The following is a 15,000-nucleotide window of genomic DNA, read 5'->3' as shown; positions in this document are numbered from 1 at the left end:
AAGGAGGCGGCCGGTCCTCCACGAGAAGAATTCTGCCAAACGTTCCACCGGCCTGTGTTTAAGGAGGCGGCCGGTCCTCCCCGTCGTTCCGCCGGCTTGTGTTTAAGGAGGCGGCCGGTCCTCCACGAGAAGAATTCTGCCAAACGTTCCACCGGCCTGTGTTTAAGGAGGCGGCCGGTCCTCCCCGTCGTTCCGCCGGCTTGTGTTTAAGGAGGCGGCCGGTCCTCCACTATTCCTTCCTTGGATGGAAAGCATGTAGCACTTTGAAAATTTTCGAGCACTGTGACACTTTGAAAATTTTCGAGAGTTTTTGTACTTAGAAAATTTTTCGCTCTTGCACTTCCAGAGTGCTTTGCGGTAGCTCCTAGGTTCGCTGTCCGAGCATGTGAACACTTTTTGGGGGGGAACACATCGCTAGAGACACCAGCCGCCTGGTTCTCGGGGCCAAAACTTGTGTTCCCCACACTCGTTCTGACTATATTTTGCGATTTGGGGGTAAAGGTAATGAGTACAGTGACTAGGGGGACCAACTCATCGTACTCTGGCGCACCAACAGACCAAAGCTGGTACTGCACTTACCCCTGGTACCCCAACGCCTGGTACCTGACGGGCGAGAGGCTGATTTTTCGCTATTTGCGGCCGACCGAGGGAACCAGACAAAGCGGACACTTTACGGCGCAAGAGCCGTTGGCACTTAGAAATTTTTCGACAAAGTTGGCGCGAGCTCCAGAAGGAGAGGCTGATTTTTCGCTATTTGTGGCCGACCGAGGGAACCAGGCAAAGCGGACACTTTACGGCGCAAGAGCCGTTGGCACTTAGAAATTTTTTGACAAAGTTGGCGCGAGCTCCAGAAGGAGAGGCTGATTTTTCGCTATTTGTGGCCGACCGAGGGAACCAGGCAAAGCGGACACTTTACGGCGCAAGAGCCGTTGGCACTTAGAAAATATTCGCCAAAGTTGGCACGAGCTCCAGAAGGAGAGGCTGATTTTTCGCTATTTGTGGCCGACCGAGGGAACCAGACAAAGCGGACACATTACGGCGCAAGAGCCGTTGGCACTTAGAAAATATTCGCCAAAGTTGGCACGAGCTCCAGAAGGAGAGGCTGATTTTTCGCTATTTGTGGCCGACCGAGGGAACCAGACAAAGCGGACACTTTACGGCGCAAGAGCCGTTGGCACTTGCGCGAGCTCCAGAAGGAGAGGCTGATTTTTCGCTATTTGTGGCCGACCGAGGGAACCAGACAAAGCGGACACTTTACGGCGCAAGAGCCGTTGGCACTTAGAAAATATTCGCCAAAGTTGGCGCGAGCTCCAGAAGGAGAGGCTGATTTTTCGCTATTTGTGGCCGACCGAGGGAACCAGGCAAAGCGGACACATTACGGCGCAAGAGCCGTTGGCACTTAGGCGAGCTCCAGAAGGAGAGGCTGGTTTTTCGCTATTTGTGGCCGACCGAGGGAACCAGGCAAAGCGGACACATTACGGCGCAAGAGCCGTTGGCACTTAGGCGAGCTCCAGAAGGAGAGGCTGATTTTTCGCTATTTGTGGCCGACCGAGGGAACCAGGCAAAGCGGACACATTACGGCGCAAGAGCCGTTGGCACTTAGGCGAGCTCCAGAAGGAGAGGCTGATTTTTCGCTATTTGTGGCCGACCGAGGGAACCAGGCAAAGCGGACACATTACGGCGCAAGAGCCGTTGGCACTTAGGCGAGCTCCAGAAGGAGAGGCTGATTTTTCGCTATTTGTGGCCGACCGAGGGAACCAGACAAAGCGGACACTTTACGGCGCAAGAGCCGTTGGCACTTGCGCGAGCTCCAGAAGGAGAGGCTGATTTTTCGCTATTTGTGGCCGACCGAGGGAACCAGGCAAAGCGGACACATTACGGCGCAAGAGCCGTTGGCACTTAGGCGAGCTCCAGAAGGAGAGGCTGATTTTTCGCCGTTTGTGGCCGACCGAGGGAACCAGGCAAAGCGGACACATTACGGCGCAAGAGCCGTTGGCACTTAGGCGAGCTCCAGAAGGAGAGGCTGGTTTTTCGCTATTTGTGGCCGACCGAGGGAACCAGGCAAAGCGGACACATTACGGCGCAAGAGCCGTTGGCACTTAGGCGAGCTCCAGAAGGAGAGGCTGATTTTTCGCCGTTTGTGGCCGACCGAGGGAACCAGGCAAAGCGGACACATTACGGCGCAAGAGCCGTTGGCACTTAGGCGAGCTCCAGAAGGAGAGGCTGATTTTTCGCCGTTTGTGGCCGACCGAGGGAACCAGGCAAAGCGGACACATTACGGCGCAAGAGCCGTTGGCACTTAGGCGAGCTCCAGAAGGAGAGGCTGATTTTTCGCCGTTCGTGGCCGACCGAGGGAACCAGGCAAAGCGGACACATTACGGCGCAAGAGCCGTTGGCACTTGCGCGAGCTCCAGAAGGAGAGGCTGATTTTTCGCTATTTGTGGCCGACCGAGGGAACCAGACAAAGCGGACACATTACGGCGCAAGAGCCGTTGGCACTTAGGCGAGCTCCAGAAGGAGAGGCTGATTTTTCGCCGTTTGTGGCCGACCGAGGGAACCAGGCAAAGCGGACACATTACGGCGCAAGAGCCGTTGGCACTTAGGCGAGCTCCAGAAGGAGAGGCTGATTTTTTCGCTATTTGTGGCCGACCGAGGGAACCAGGCAAAGCGGACACATTACGGCGCAAGAGCCGTTGGCACTTAGAAAATATTCGCCAAAGTTGGCACGAGCTCCAGAAGGAGAGGCTGATTTTTCGCCGTTTGTGGCCGACCGAGGGAACCAGGCAAAGCGGACACATTACGGCGCAAGAGCCGTTGGCACTTAGGCGAGCTCCAGAAGGAGAGGCTGATTTTTTCGCTATTTGTGGCCGACCGAGGGAACCAGGCAAAGCGGACACATTACGGCGCAAGAGCCGTTGGCACTTAGAAAATATTCGCCAAAGTTGGCACGAGCTCCAGAAGGAGAGGCTGATTTTTCGCCGTTTGTGGCCGACCGAGGGAACCAGGCAAAGCGGACACATTACGGCGCAAGAGCCGTTGGCACTTAGGCGAGCTCCAGAAGGAGAGGCTGATTTTTTCGCTATTTGTGGCCGACCGAGGGAACCAGGCAAAGCGGACACATTACGGCGCAAGAGCCGTTGGCACTTAGGCGAGCTCCAGAAGGAGAGGCTGATTTTTTCGCTATTTGTGGCCGACCGAGGGAACCAGGCAAAGCGGACACATTACGGCGCAAGAGCCGTTGGCACTTAGAAAATATTCGCCAAAGTTGGCACGAGCTCCAGAAGGAGAGGCTGATTTTTCGCCGTTTGTGGCCGACCGAGGGAACCAGGCAAAGCGGACACATTACGGCGCAAGAGCCGTTGGCACTTAGGCGAGCTCCAGAAGGAGAGGCTGATTTTTTCGCTATTTGTGGCCGACCGAGGGAACCAGGCAAAGCGGACACATTACGGCGCAAGAGCCGTTGGCACTTAGAAAATATTCGCCAAAGTTGGCACGAGCTCCAGAAGGAGAGGCTGATTTTTCGCCGTTTGTGGCCGACCGAGGGAACCAGGCAAAGCGGACACATTACGGCGCAAGAGCCGTTGGCACTTAGGCGAGCTCCAGAAGGAGAGGCTGATTTTTTCGCTATTTGTGGCCGACCGAGGGAACCAGGCAAAGCGGACACATTACGGCGCAAGAGCCGTTGGCACTTAGAAAATATTCGCCAAAGTTGGCACGAGCTCCAGAATGAGAGGCTGATTTTTCGCCGTTTGTGGCCGACCGAGGGAACCAGACAAAGCGGACACATTACGGCGCAAGAGCCGTTGGCACTTAGGCGAGCTCCAGAAGGAGAGGCTGATTTTTCGCTATTTGTGGCCGACCGAGGGAACCAGGCAAAGCGGACACTTTACGGCGCAAGAGCCGTTGGCACTTAGAAAATATTCGCCAAAGTTGGCACGAGCTCCAGAAGGAGAGGCTGATTTTTCGCCGTTTGTGGCCGACCGAGGGAACCAGACAAAGCGGACACATTACGGCGCAAGAGCCGTTGGCACTTAGGCGAGCTCCAGAAGGAGAGGCTGATTTTTCGCTATTTGTGGCCGACCGAGGGAACCAGGCAAAGCGGACACTTTACGGCGCAAGAGCCGTTGGCACTTAGAAAATATTCGCCAAAGTTGGCACGAGCTCCAGAAGGAGAGGCTGATTTTTCGCCGTTTGTGGCCGACCGAGGGAACCAGACAAAGCGGACACATTACGGCGCAAGAGCCGTTGGCACTTAGGCGAGCTCCAGAAGGAGAGGCTGATTTTTCGCTATTTGTGGCCGACCGAGGGAACCAGGCAAAGCGGACACTTTACGGCGCAAGAGCCGTTGGCACTTAGAAAATATTCGCCAAAGTTGGCACGAGCTCCAGAAGGAGAGGCTGATTTTTCGCCGTTTGTGGCCGACCGAGGGAACCAGACAAAGCGGACACATTACGGCGCAAGAGCCGTTGGCACTTAGGCGAGCTCCAGAAGGAGAGGCTGATTTTTCGCTATTTGTGGCCGACCGAGGGAACCAGGCAAAGCGGACACTTTACGGCGCAAGAGCCGTTGGCACTTAGAAAATATTCTGAAATTCTCACCGACCTCCGTGGTGGAGAGGCCGAATTTTCGACATTCGTGGCCGACCGGGGAACCGTCGCCACTCGGACAACTTGTGCGGCAGCCCTCGGTGATTTTAGGACCGCTTTTTCACCCTCGCTGTCCGACCGGAGAACCGTCGTAGCTCGGACAGTTCGTGTGCCAGCATCCGCTGGCACTTAGAAAATTTTAAAAAAGAAAAAAATAGTCTTCTGCATATACGTTCTGACTATATTTTGCGATTAGGGGGTAAAGGTAATGAGTACAGTGACTAGGGGGACCAACTCATCGTACTCTGGCGCACCAACACGCCAAGGTTGGTACTGCACTTAGGCTGATTTTTGCGCTATTCGCGGCCGACCGGGGAACCAGCGCGGAGCGGACACATTACGGCGAATGAGCCGTTGGCACTTAGAAAATTTTTGAGCTTTTTTCGAACTTCCGTGAGGCTGATTTTGCGCTATTCGCGGCCGACCGGGGAACCAGCGCGGAGCGGACACATTACGGCGAATGAGCCGTTGGCACTTAGAAAATTTTTGAGCTTTTTTCGAACTTCCGTGAGGCTGATTTTGCGCTATTCGCGGCCGACCGGGGAACCAGCGCGGAGCGGACACATTACGGCGAATGAGCCGTTGGCACTTAGAAAATTTTTGAGCTTTTTTCGGACTTCCGTGTGGAGCTTTGGGGCCGTTCCGCCTAACTTTTTATGCCCGATTAGGCTTCCAGGGAGGCGGCTAAGCATTATTGACCAATCATGGAGCTTTTTTGGGACTTCCGTGTGGAGCTTTGGGGCCGTTCCGCCTAACTTTTTATGCCCGATTAGGCTTCCAGGGAGGCGGCTAAGCATTATTGACCAATCATGGAGCTTTTTTGGGACTTCCGTGTGGAGCTTTGGAGCCGTTCCGCCTAACTTTTTATGCCCGATTAGGCTTCCAGGGAGGCGGCTAAGCATTATTGACCAATCATGGAGCTTTTTTGGGACTTCCGTGTGGAGCTTTGGGGCCGTTCCGCCTAGCTTTTTATGCCCGATTAGGCTTCCAGGGAGGCGGCTAAGCATTATTGACCAATCATGGAGCTTTTTTGGGACTTCCGTGTGGAGCTTTGGGGCCGTTCCGCCTAGCTTTTTATGCCCGATTAGGCTTCCAGGGAGGCGGCTAAGCATTATTGACCAATCATGGAGCTTTTTTGGGACTTCCGTGTGGAGCTTTGGGGCCGTTCCGCCTAGCTTTTTATGCCCGATTAGGCTTCCAGGGAGGCGGCTAAGCATTATTGACCAATCATGGAGCTTTTTTGGGACTTCCGTGTGGAGCTTTGGGGCCGTTCCGCCTAGCTTTTTATGCCCGATTAGGCTTCCAGGGAGGCGGCTAAGCATTATTGACCAATCATGGAGCTTTTTTGGGACTTCCGTGTGGAGCTTTGGGGCCGTTCCGCCTAGCTTTTTATGCCCGATTAGGCTTCCAGGGAGGCGGCTAAGCATTATTGACCAATCATGGAGCTTTTTTGGGACTTCCGTGTGGAGCTTTGGGGCCGTTCCGCCTAGCTTTTTATGCCCGATTAGGCTTCCAGGGAGGCGGCTAAGCATTTTTAACAGAAATGGAGCTTTTTGCGGAGCTCCAGCCGGTGCCACCGGCAGGCCGTGCACGCGGACGAGATGACCGAAAGAAGCTCCAGGAGAGCGGATGGACGCTTTTTAAGCACCGAGGCGGAGATCGCGGAGCTTTAATAGACTTCCAGCGGGCCCAAAGCGGCCAGGCAGACGGCGCAGCGCGACCTGGTACCTCGCACGGGACGCATCGCCCCCCCCGCGCACAGTTCCAGGGGGCCGGGATGACGTTTCAAAGCTGCCGCTGCAGCTGCGGCGGGGAGTGGCCTCCCTCCGGTGGACACGACGAGTAAATGACACCGGCCGCTGACGCAAACCCACGCCGGACAGGAGAGCTCAAAAGCCGGGTAACATTTCAAGGAAGACCCCCCCTGCGCAGACCTCCACTAGGCCGGGATGACTGTTCAGCTGTGGCGGGGAGTGGCCTCCCTCCGGTCGGCACGACGAGTAAATGACACCGGCCGCTGACGCAAACCCACGCCGGACAGGAGAGCTCAAAAGCCGGGTAACATTTCAAGGAAGACCCCCCCTGCGCAGACCTCCACTAGGCCGGGATGACTGTTCAGCTGTGGCGGGGAGTGGCCTCCCTCCGGTCGGCACGACGAGTAAATGACACCGGCCGCTGACGCAAACCCACGCCGGACAGGAGAGCTCAAAAGCCGGGTAACATTTCAAGGAAGACCCCCCCTGCGCAGACCTCCACTAGGCCGGGATGACTGTTCAGCTGTGGCGGGGAGTGGCCTCCCTCCGGTCGGCACGACGAGTAAATGACACCGGCCGCTGACGCAAACCCACGCCGGACAGGAGAGCTCAAAAGCCGGGTAACATTTCAAGGAAGACCCCCCCTGCGCAGACCTCCACTAGGCCGGGATGACTGTTCAGCTGCGGCGGGGAGTGGCCTCCCTCCGGTCGGCACGACGAGTAAATGACACCGGCCGCTGACGCAAACCCACGCCGGACAGGAGAGCTCAAAAGCCGGGTAACATTTCAAGGAAGACCCCCCCTGCGCAGACCTCCACTAGGCCGGGATGACTGTTCAGCTGTGGCGGGGAGTGGCCTCCCTCCGGTCGGCACGACGAGTAAATGACACCGGCCGCTGACGCAAACCCACGCCGGACAGGAGAGCTCAAAAGCCGGGTAACATTTCAAGGAAGACCCCCCCTGCGCAGACCTCCACTAGGCCGGGATGACTGTTCAGCTGTGGCGGGGAGTGGCCTCCCTCCGGTCGGCACGACGAGTAAATGACACCGGCCGCTGACGCAAACCCACGCCGGACAGGAGAGCTCAAAAGCCGGGTAACATTTCAAGGAAGACCCCCCCTGCGCAGACCTCCACTAGGCCGGGATGACTGTTCAGCTGTGGCGGGGAGTGGCCTCCCTCCGGTCGGCACGACGAGTAAATGACACCGGCCGCTGACGCAAACCCACGCCGGACAGGAGAGCTCAAAAGCCGGGTAACATTTCAAGGAAGACCCCCCCTGCGCAGACCTCCACTAGGCCGGGATGACTGTTCAGCTGCGGCGGGGAGTGGCCTCCCTCCGGTCGGCACGACGAGTAAAGCTATTTAGGAAAATCTGAGATAAATATCACTTGCATAATAATTTGGAACACGGTCCCGTGTTCCAAATTATTATGCAAAATGTATTTAGACACCAGCAATCGCACTTAGATTTGTTTCTTTTTTCTTTCTTTTAGCTTCCATAATGTTACCGGGCGCTGACGCAAACCCACGCCCGGCAGGAGAGCTCAAAAGCCGGGTAACATTTCAAGGAAGACCCCCCCTGCGCAGACCTCCACTAGGCCGGGATGACTGTTCAGCTGCGGCGGGGAGTGGCCTCCCTCCGGTCGGCACGACGAGTAAATGACACCGGCCGCTGACGCAAACCCACGCCGGACAGGAGAGCTCAAAAGCCGGGTAACATTTCAAGGAAGACCCCCCCTGCGCAGACCTCCACTAGGCCGGGATGACTTTTCAAAGCTGCCTCTGCAGCTGCGGCGGGGAGTTGCCTCCCTCCGGTGGACACGACGAGTAAATACACCAGCACTTGCTCTTAGATTTGTTTCTTTTTTCTTTCTTTTAGCTTCCATAATGTTACCGGGCGCTGACGCAAACCCACGCCCGGCAGGAGAGCTCAAAAGCCGGGTAACATTTCAAGGAAGACCCCCCCTGCGCAGACCTCCACTAGGCCGGGATGACTGTTCAGCTGCGGCGGGGAGTGGCCTCCCTCCGGGTCGGCACGACGAGTAAATGACACCGGCCGCTGACGCAAACCCACGCCGGACAGGAGAGCTCAAAAGCCGGGTAACATTTCAAGGAAGACCCCCCCTGCGCAGACCTCCACTAGGCCGGGATGACTGTTCAAAGCTGCCTCTGCAGCTGCGGCGGGGAGTTGCCTCCCTCCGGTGGACACGACGAGTAAAGCTATTTAGGAAAATCTGAGATAAATATCACTTGCATAATAATTTGGAACACGGTCCCGTGTTCCAAATTATTATGCAAAATGTATTTAGACACCAGCAATCGCACTTAGATTTGTTTCTTTTTTCTTTCTTTTAGCTTCCATAATGTTACCGGGCGCTGACGCAAACCCACGCCCGGCAGGAGAGCTCAAAAGCCGGGTAACATTTCAAGGAAGCTATTTAGGAAAATCTGAGATAAATATCCTTTGCATAATAATTTGGAACACGGTCCCGTGTTCCAAATTATTATGCAAAATGTATTTAAGTGTCATAAAGATTACATTTTTTGTTTTTCAAGTACTGAAATCACCCTCAGTCATGGTACAGTCCATGGTAGTCTGCCAGGTGAGCGCAATTGTAGTAATTAACAAGTCTATTTAAGTTCCGCGTTTTTAAGCGTTCGGCCATTTCGTTCAACCATGGGGAGGAAAAAGGATCTCTCTGCTGTCGAGAAGCGTGAAATCGTTCGATGCCTTGGACAAGGTATGCAGACATTCGATATTGCACGAAAGCTTAAGCGCGACCATCGAACTTTGAAGAAATTCGTCGCTGATTCGGAGCAAACGCGCGTTCGTGCAGACAAAGGCACGACAAGGAAGGTTTCTGCAAGACAAACAAATCGAATCAAGAGGGCGGCTGCAAGCATGCCACTAAAGACGAGCAAACAAATATTCGACGCTGCTGGTGCCAGTGAAGTCCCACGAACGACGAGGTGCAGGATCCTCCAGAGGCTTGCAGTTGTGCGGAAACCCTCCATTCGGCCACCCCTGAACAACGCGAACAAGCAGAAACGGCTGCAGTGGGCCCAGACTTACATGAAGACAAATTTTCAGACAGTCCTGTTCACCGACGAGTGCCGTGCCACCTTGGATGGGCCAGGTAGGGTTTTTTAAGTTTTTCCTTGCACTTTTGAGAGCTCAGGGGATGCTTTGAGAATAATTGTCAATTTCTGTCTATGTGAAGCCCTTTGAGACTGCTTGTGATTTAGGGCTATACAAATAAACTTGATTTGACTTGACTTTACAGATGGATGGAGTCGTGGATGGTTGGTGGACGGCCACGATAGCCCAACAAGGCTGCGGCGTCAGCAGGGAGGTGGCGGAGTGATGTTTTGGGCCGGAATCATGGGGAGAGAGCTGCTTGGCCCCTTTAGGGTCCCTGAAGGCGTCAAAATTACGTCTGTTAACTACGTGGAATTTCTGACTCAACACTTCTGTCCATGGTACAACAGGAAGAACCGTGCTTTCCGTCAAAAGATCATCTTCATGCATGACAATGCACCGTCTCATGCTGCAAGAAATACGTCAACGTCTTTGGCATCTATGGGAATAAAGGGAGAGAAACTGATGGTGTGGCCCCCATGCTCCCCTGACCTCAATCCTATTGAAAACTTGTGGAGCATCGTCAAGCAGAAAATCTACGAAGGTGGGAGGCAGTTCAATTCCAAAGAGCAGCTCTGGCAGGCTATTCTTAGATCCTGCCAAGAAATTCAACCAGAAACTGTACAAAAACTCACAAGTTCAGTGGATGGAAGAATCGTGAAGCTGCTGTTGAACAAAGGGTCCTATGTTAAAATGTAACTTTGTTTTTTATTGAAATAAAGGGTCCTATGTTAAAATGTAACTTGTTTGTCTTTTCTTTGAAATAGCTTTTGATTTCAGTAAATATGACCTCCTAATGCTGTAAATTCTTAAGATGGGCATTTCAGTTCATAAAAACCTATAAAATGTTATAAAACTCTGTTGTGCGTAATAATGTGGAACAGTGCATTTTAAGTTTTTTATTTTTTAAAAATTCTGTGATCATTCGGAGGTTTGTTCAATAAAATTAGAATTCATCAAAATAATGGTTGATGACTTGAAAATTATGCTGACTCATTTTGCATCGACTATTTAGGAAAATCTGAGATAAATGTCACTTGCATAATAATTTGGAACACGGTGTAAGTGCGATTGCTGGTGTATTTACTCGTCGTGTCCACCGGAGGACGGCAAATCCCCGCCGCAGCTGCAGCGGCAGCGCTTAAATGTCTTCCCGGCCGCCTGGAACTCTGCACGGGGCGTGTTTCGTCCCGCGCAGCGGTACCAGATCGCGCTGCGCCGTCAGCCGAGCCGCGCGCGGTCCGCTGGAAGTCTACACTGTGTTCCAAATTATTATGCAAATTGTATTTATGTGTCATAAAGATTACATTTTTTGTTTTTCAATTAAACTCATGGATGGTATTACGTGTCAGGGCTCTTTGGATCACTGAGATCAATCTCAGACACCGGGGATCATTACCGGCCAGTTGAGCCCAAATTAAGGAAAAACTACTTAAGAATGGTGTTCCACATTATTAAGCAGATAATTTGAAGTTCGCTTTGAGCAGTGGCGGACGCCAACCCACGACCGGTGGGAGAGCTCGGAGGGCGGATGGGCTTTCAAGGAAGCCCCCCAGGCCGGTCCCACTCAGAATTTTTTTTTTTTTGGCTTCCATAATGTACCGGGCGCGGACGCGAAACCCACGCCGGGCAGGAGAGCTCGAAAGGCGGCTAAGCATTCAAGGAAGCACCGTCTGGAGCTTCAGAGCCGTTCCGCCTGACTTTTAACGTAGAGTACCGGGCGCAAACCACTAACTCAAGCCCGGCATGGCAGCTCGAAAGGCGGCTAAGCATTCAAGGAAGCACCGTCTGGAGCTTCAGAGCCGTTCCGCCTGACTTTTAACGTAGAGTACCGGGCGCAAACCACTAACTCAAGCCCGGCATGGCAGCTCGAAAGGCGGCTAAGCATTCAAGGAAGCACCGTCTGGAGCTTCAGAGCCGTTCCGCCTGACTTTTAACGTAGAGTACCGGGCGCAAACCACTAACTCAAGCCCGGCATGGCAGCTCGAAAGGCGGCTAAGCATTCAAGGAAGCACCGTCTGGAGCTTCAGAGCCGTTCCGCCTGACTTTTAACGTAGAGTACCGGGCGCAAACCACTAACTCAAGCCCGGCATGGCAGCTCGAAAGGCGGCTAAGCATTCAAGGAAGCACCGTCTGGAGCTTCAGAGCCGTTCCGCCTGACTTTTAACGTAGAGTACCGGGCGCAAACCACTAACTCAAGCCCGGCATGGCAGCTCGAAAGGCGGCTAAGCATTCAAGGAAGCACCGTCTGGAGCTTCAGAGCCGTTCCGCCTGACTTTTAACGTAGAGTACCGGGCGCAAACCACTAACTCAAGCCCGGCATGGCAGCTCGAAAGGCGGCTAAGCATTCAAGGAAGCACCGTCTGGAGCTTCAGAGCCGTTCCGCCTGACTTTTAACGTAGAGTACCGGGCGCAAACCACTAACTCAAGCCCGGCATGGCAGCTCGAAAGGCGGCTAAGCATTCAAGGAAGCACCGTCTGGAGCTTCAGAGCCGTTCCGCCTGACTTTTAACGTAGAGTACCGGGCGCAAACCACTAACTCAAGCCCGGCATGGCAGCTCGAAAGGCGGCTAAGCATTCAAGGAAGCACCGTCTGGAGCTTCAGAGCCGTTCCGCCTGACTTTTAACGTAGAGTACCGGGCGCAAACCACTAACTCAAGCCCGGCATGGCAGCTCGAAAGGCGGCTAAGCATTCAAGGAAGCACCGTCTGGAGCTTCAGAGCCGTTCCGCCTGACTTTTAACGTAGAGTACCGGGCGCAAACCACTAACTCAAGCCCGGCATGGCAGCTCGAAAGGCGGCTAAGCATTCAAGGAAGCACCGTCTGGAGCTTCAGAGCCGTTCCGCCTGACTTTTAACGTAGAGTACCGGGCGCAAACCACTAACTCAAGCCCGGCATGGCAGCTCGAAAGGCGGCTAAGCATTCAAGGAAGCACCGTCTGGAGCTTCAGAGCCGTTCCGCCTGACTTTTAACGTAGAGTACCGGGCGCAAACCACTAACTCAAGCCCGGCATGGCAGCTCGAAAGGCGGCTAAGCATTCAAGGAAGCACCGTCTGGAGCTTCAGAGCCGTTCCGCCTGACTTTTAACGTAGAGTACCGGGCGCAAACCACTAACTCAAGCCCGGCATGGCAGCTCGAAAGGCGGCTAAGCATTCAAGGAAGCACCGTCTGGAGCTTCAGAGCCGTTCCGCCTGACTTTTAACGTAGAGTACCGGGCGCAAACCACTAACTCAAGCCCGGCATGGCAGCTCGAAAGGCGGCTAAGCATTCAAGGAAGCGACGCCGGCCGGTCCGCGGGCCAAATAGGGTCCAGTAAAGTACCGGGCGCGGCCACTAACGCCTTGTGGCGGTCGCCTTGTGGCGGTCGGGGGGTGGCGGTCGGGGCTGGCGCTTGGGGCCGGTGGCGGTCGCCTTGTGGCGGTCGCCTTGTGGCGGTCGGGGGGGTGGCGGTCGGGGCTGGCGCTTGGGGCCAGTGGCGGTCGCCTTGTGGCGGTCGCCTTGTGGCGGTCGCCTTGTGGCGGTCGCCTTGTGGCGGTCGCCTTGTGGCGGTCGCCTTGTGGCGGTCGGGGGGTGGCGGTCGGGGCTGGCGCTTGGGGCCAGTGGCGGTCGCCTTGTGGCGGTCGCCTTGTGGCGGTCGCCTTGTGGCGGTCGCCTTGTGGCGGTCGCCTTGTGGCGGTCGGGGGGTGGCGGTCGGGGCTGGCGCTTGGGGCCGGTGGCGGTCGCCTTGTGGCGGTCGCCTTGTGGCGGTCGCCTTGTGGCGGTCGCCTTGTGGCGGTCGCCTTGTGGCGGTCGGGGGGTGGCGGTCGGGGCTGGCGCTTGGGGCCGGTGGCGGTCGCCTTGTGGCGGTCGCCTTGTGGCGGTCGCCTTGTGGCGGTCGCCTTGTGGCGGTCGCCTTGTGGCGGTCGCCTTGTGGCGGTCGGGGGGTGGCGGTCGGGGCTGGCGCTTGGGGCCAGTGGCGGTCGCCTTGTGGCGGTCGCCTTGTGGCGGTCGCCTTGTGGCGGTCGCCTTGTGGCGGTCGCCTTGTGGCGGTCGGGGGGTGGCGGTCGGGGCTGGCGCTTGGGGCCGGTGGCGGTCGCCTTGTGGCGGTCGCCTTGTGGCGGTCGCCTTGTGGCGGTCGGGGGGTGGCGGTCGGGGCTGGCGCTTGGGGCTGGCGTCCGCCAATAGTGGTTTAATTTCGGGAGGAAGATTGATTTTCGTCCCAAGCCCGCCGCTGGAGAAAATTTTAGGTACCAGGAGTGGATTTTTTTTGTCCACTCAGGAGGGGGACGTTGGCTGGTTTGGTGTCCGGGGGAAAGTGCTCTTTTCTCGGCCAGGAGAAAGATTAGACTCCCAGCCCGCCGCTGGAGAAAATTCTAGGTACCAGGAGTGGATTTTTTTTGTCCACTCAGGAGGGGGACGTGCTTTGTTGTCCGGGGGAAAGTGCTCTTTTCTCGGCCAGGAGAAAGATTAGACTCCCAGCCCGCCGCTGGAGAAAATCTTAGGTACCAGGAGTGGATTTTTTTTGTCCACTCAGGAGGGGGACGTGCTTTGTTGTCCGGGGAGAGTGCTCTTTTCTCGGCCAGGAGAAAGATTAGACTCCCAGCCCGCCGCTGGAGAAAATTCTAGGTACCAGGAGTGGATTTTTTTTGTCCACTCAGGAGGGGGACGTGCTTTGTTGTCCGGGGAGAGTGCTCTTTTCTCGGCCAGGAGAAAGATTAGACTCCCAGCCCGCCGCTGGAGAAAATTCTAGGTACCAGGAGTGGATTTTTTTTGTCCACTCAGGAGGGGGACGTGCTTTGTTGTCCGGGGAGAGTGCCTGGTCCCCGGACCAGCCTCTTAGGCGCGCCCGCTGTCATTCTCCGGAGATTAAGTTATACTAAGGGGAGGCTGCCTCCTCCCGCCTGCTGCCCGAGGATGCTGCCTCATCCCCGGACTGGCCTCTTGCGCGCGCCCGCTGTCATTCTCCGGAGACTAAGTTATACTAAGGGGAGGCTGCCTCCTCCCGCCTGCTGCCCGAGGATGCTGCCTCATCCCCGGACTGGCCTCTTGCGCGCGCCCGCTGTCATTCTCCGGAGACTAAGTTATACTAAGGGGAGGCTGCCTCCTCCCGCCTGCTGCCCGAGGATGCTGCCTCATCCCCGGACTGGCCTCTTGCGCGCGCCCGCTGTCATTCTCCGGAGACTAAGTTATACTAAGGGGAGGCTGCCTCCTCCCGCCTGCTGCCCGAGGATGCTGCCTCATCCCCGGACTGGCCTCTTGCGCGCGCCCGCTGTCATTCTCCGGAGACTAAGTTATACTAAGGGGAGGCTGCCTCCTCCCGCCTGCTGCCCGAGGATGCTGCCTCATCCCCGGACTGGCCTCTTGCGCGCGCCCGCTGTCATTCTCCGGAGACTAAGTTATACTAAGGGGAGGCTGCCTCCTCCCGCCTGCTGCCCGAGGATGCTGCCTCATCCCCGGACTGGCCTCTTGCGCGCGCCCGCTG

This window comes from Syngnathus typhle, unplaced genomic scaffold (genome assembly GCF_033458585.1).
Source record: "Syngnathus typhle isolate RoL2023-S1 ecotype Sweden unplaced genomic scaffold, RoL_Styp_1.0 HiC_scaffold_289, whole genome shotgun sequence".
NCBI lineage: Eukaryota > Metazoa > Chordata > Actinopteri > Syngnathiformes > Syngnathidae > Syngnathus > Syngnathus typhle.
The sequence above is the reverse complement of the archived record's forward strand: the minus strand, read 5'-3'. Positions refer to the sequence as shown.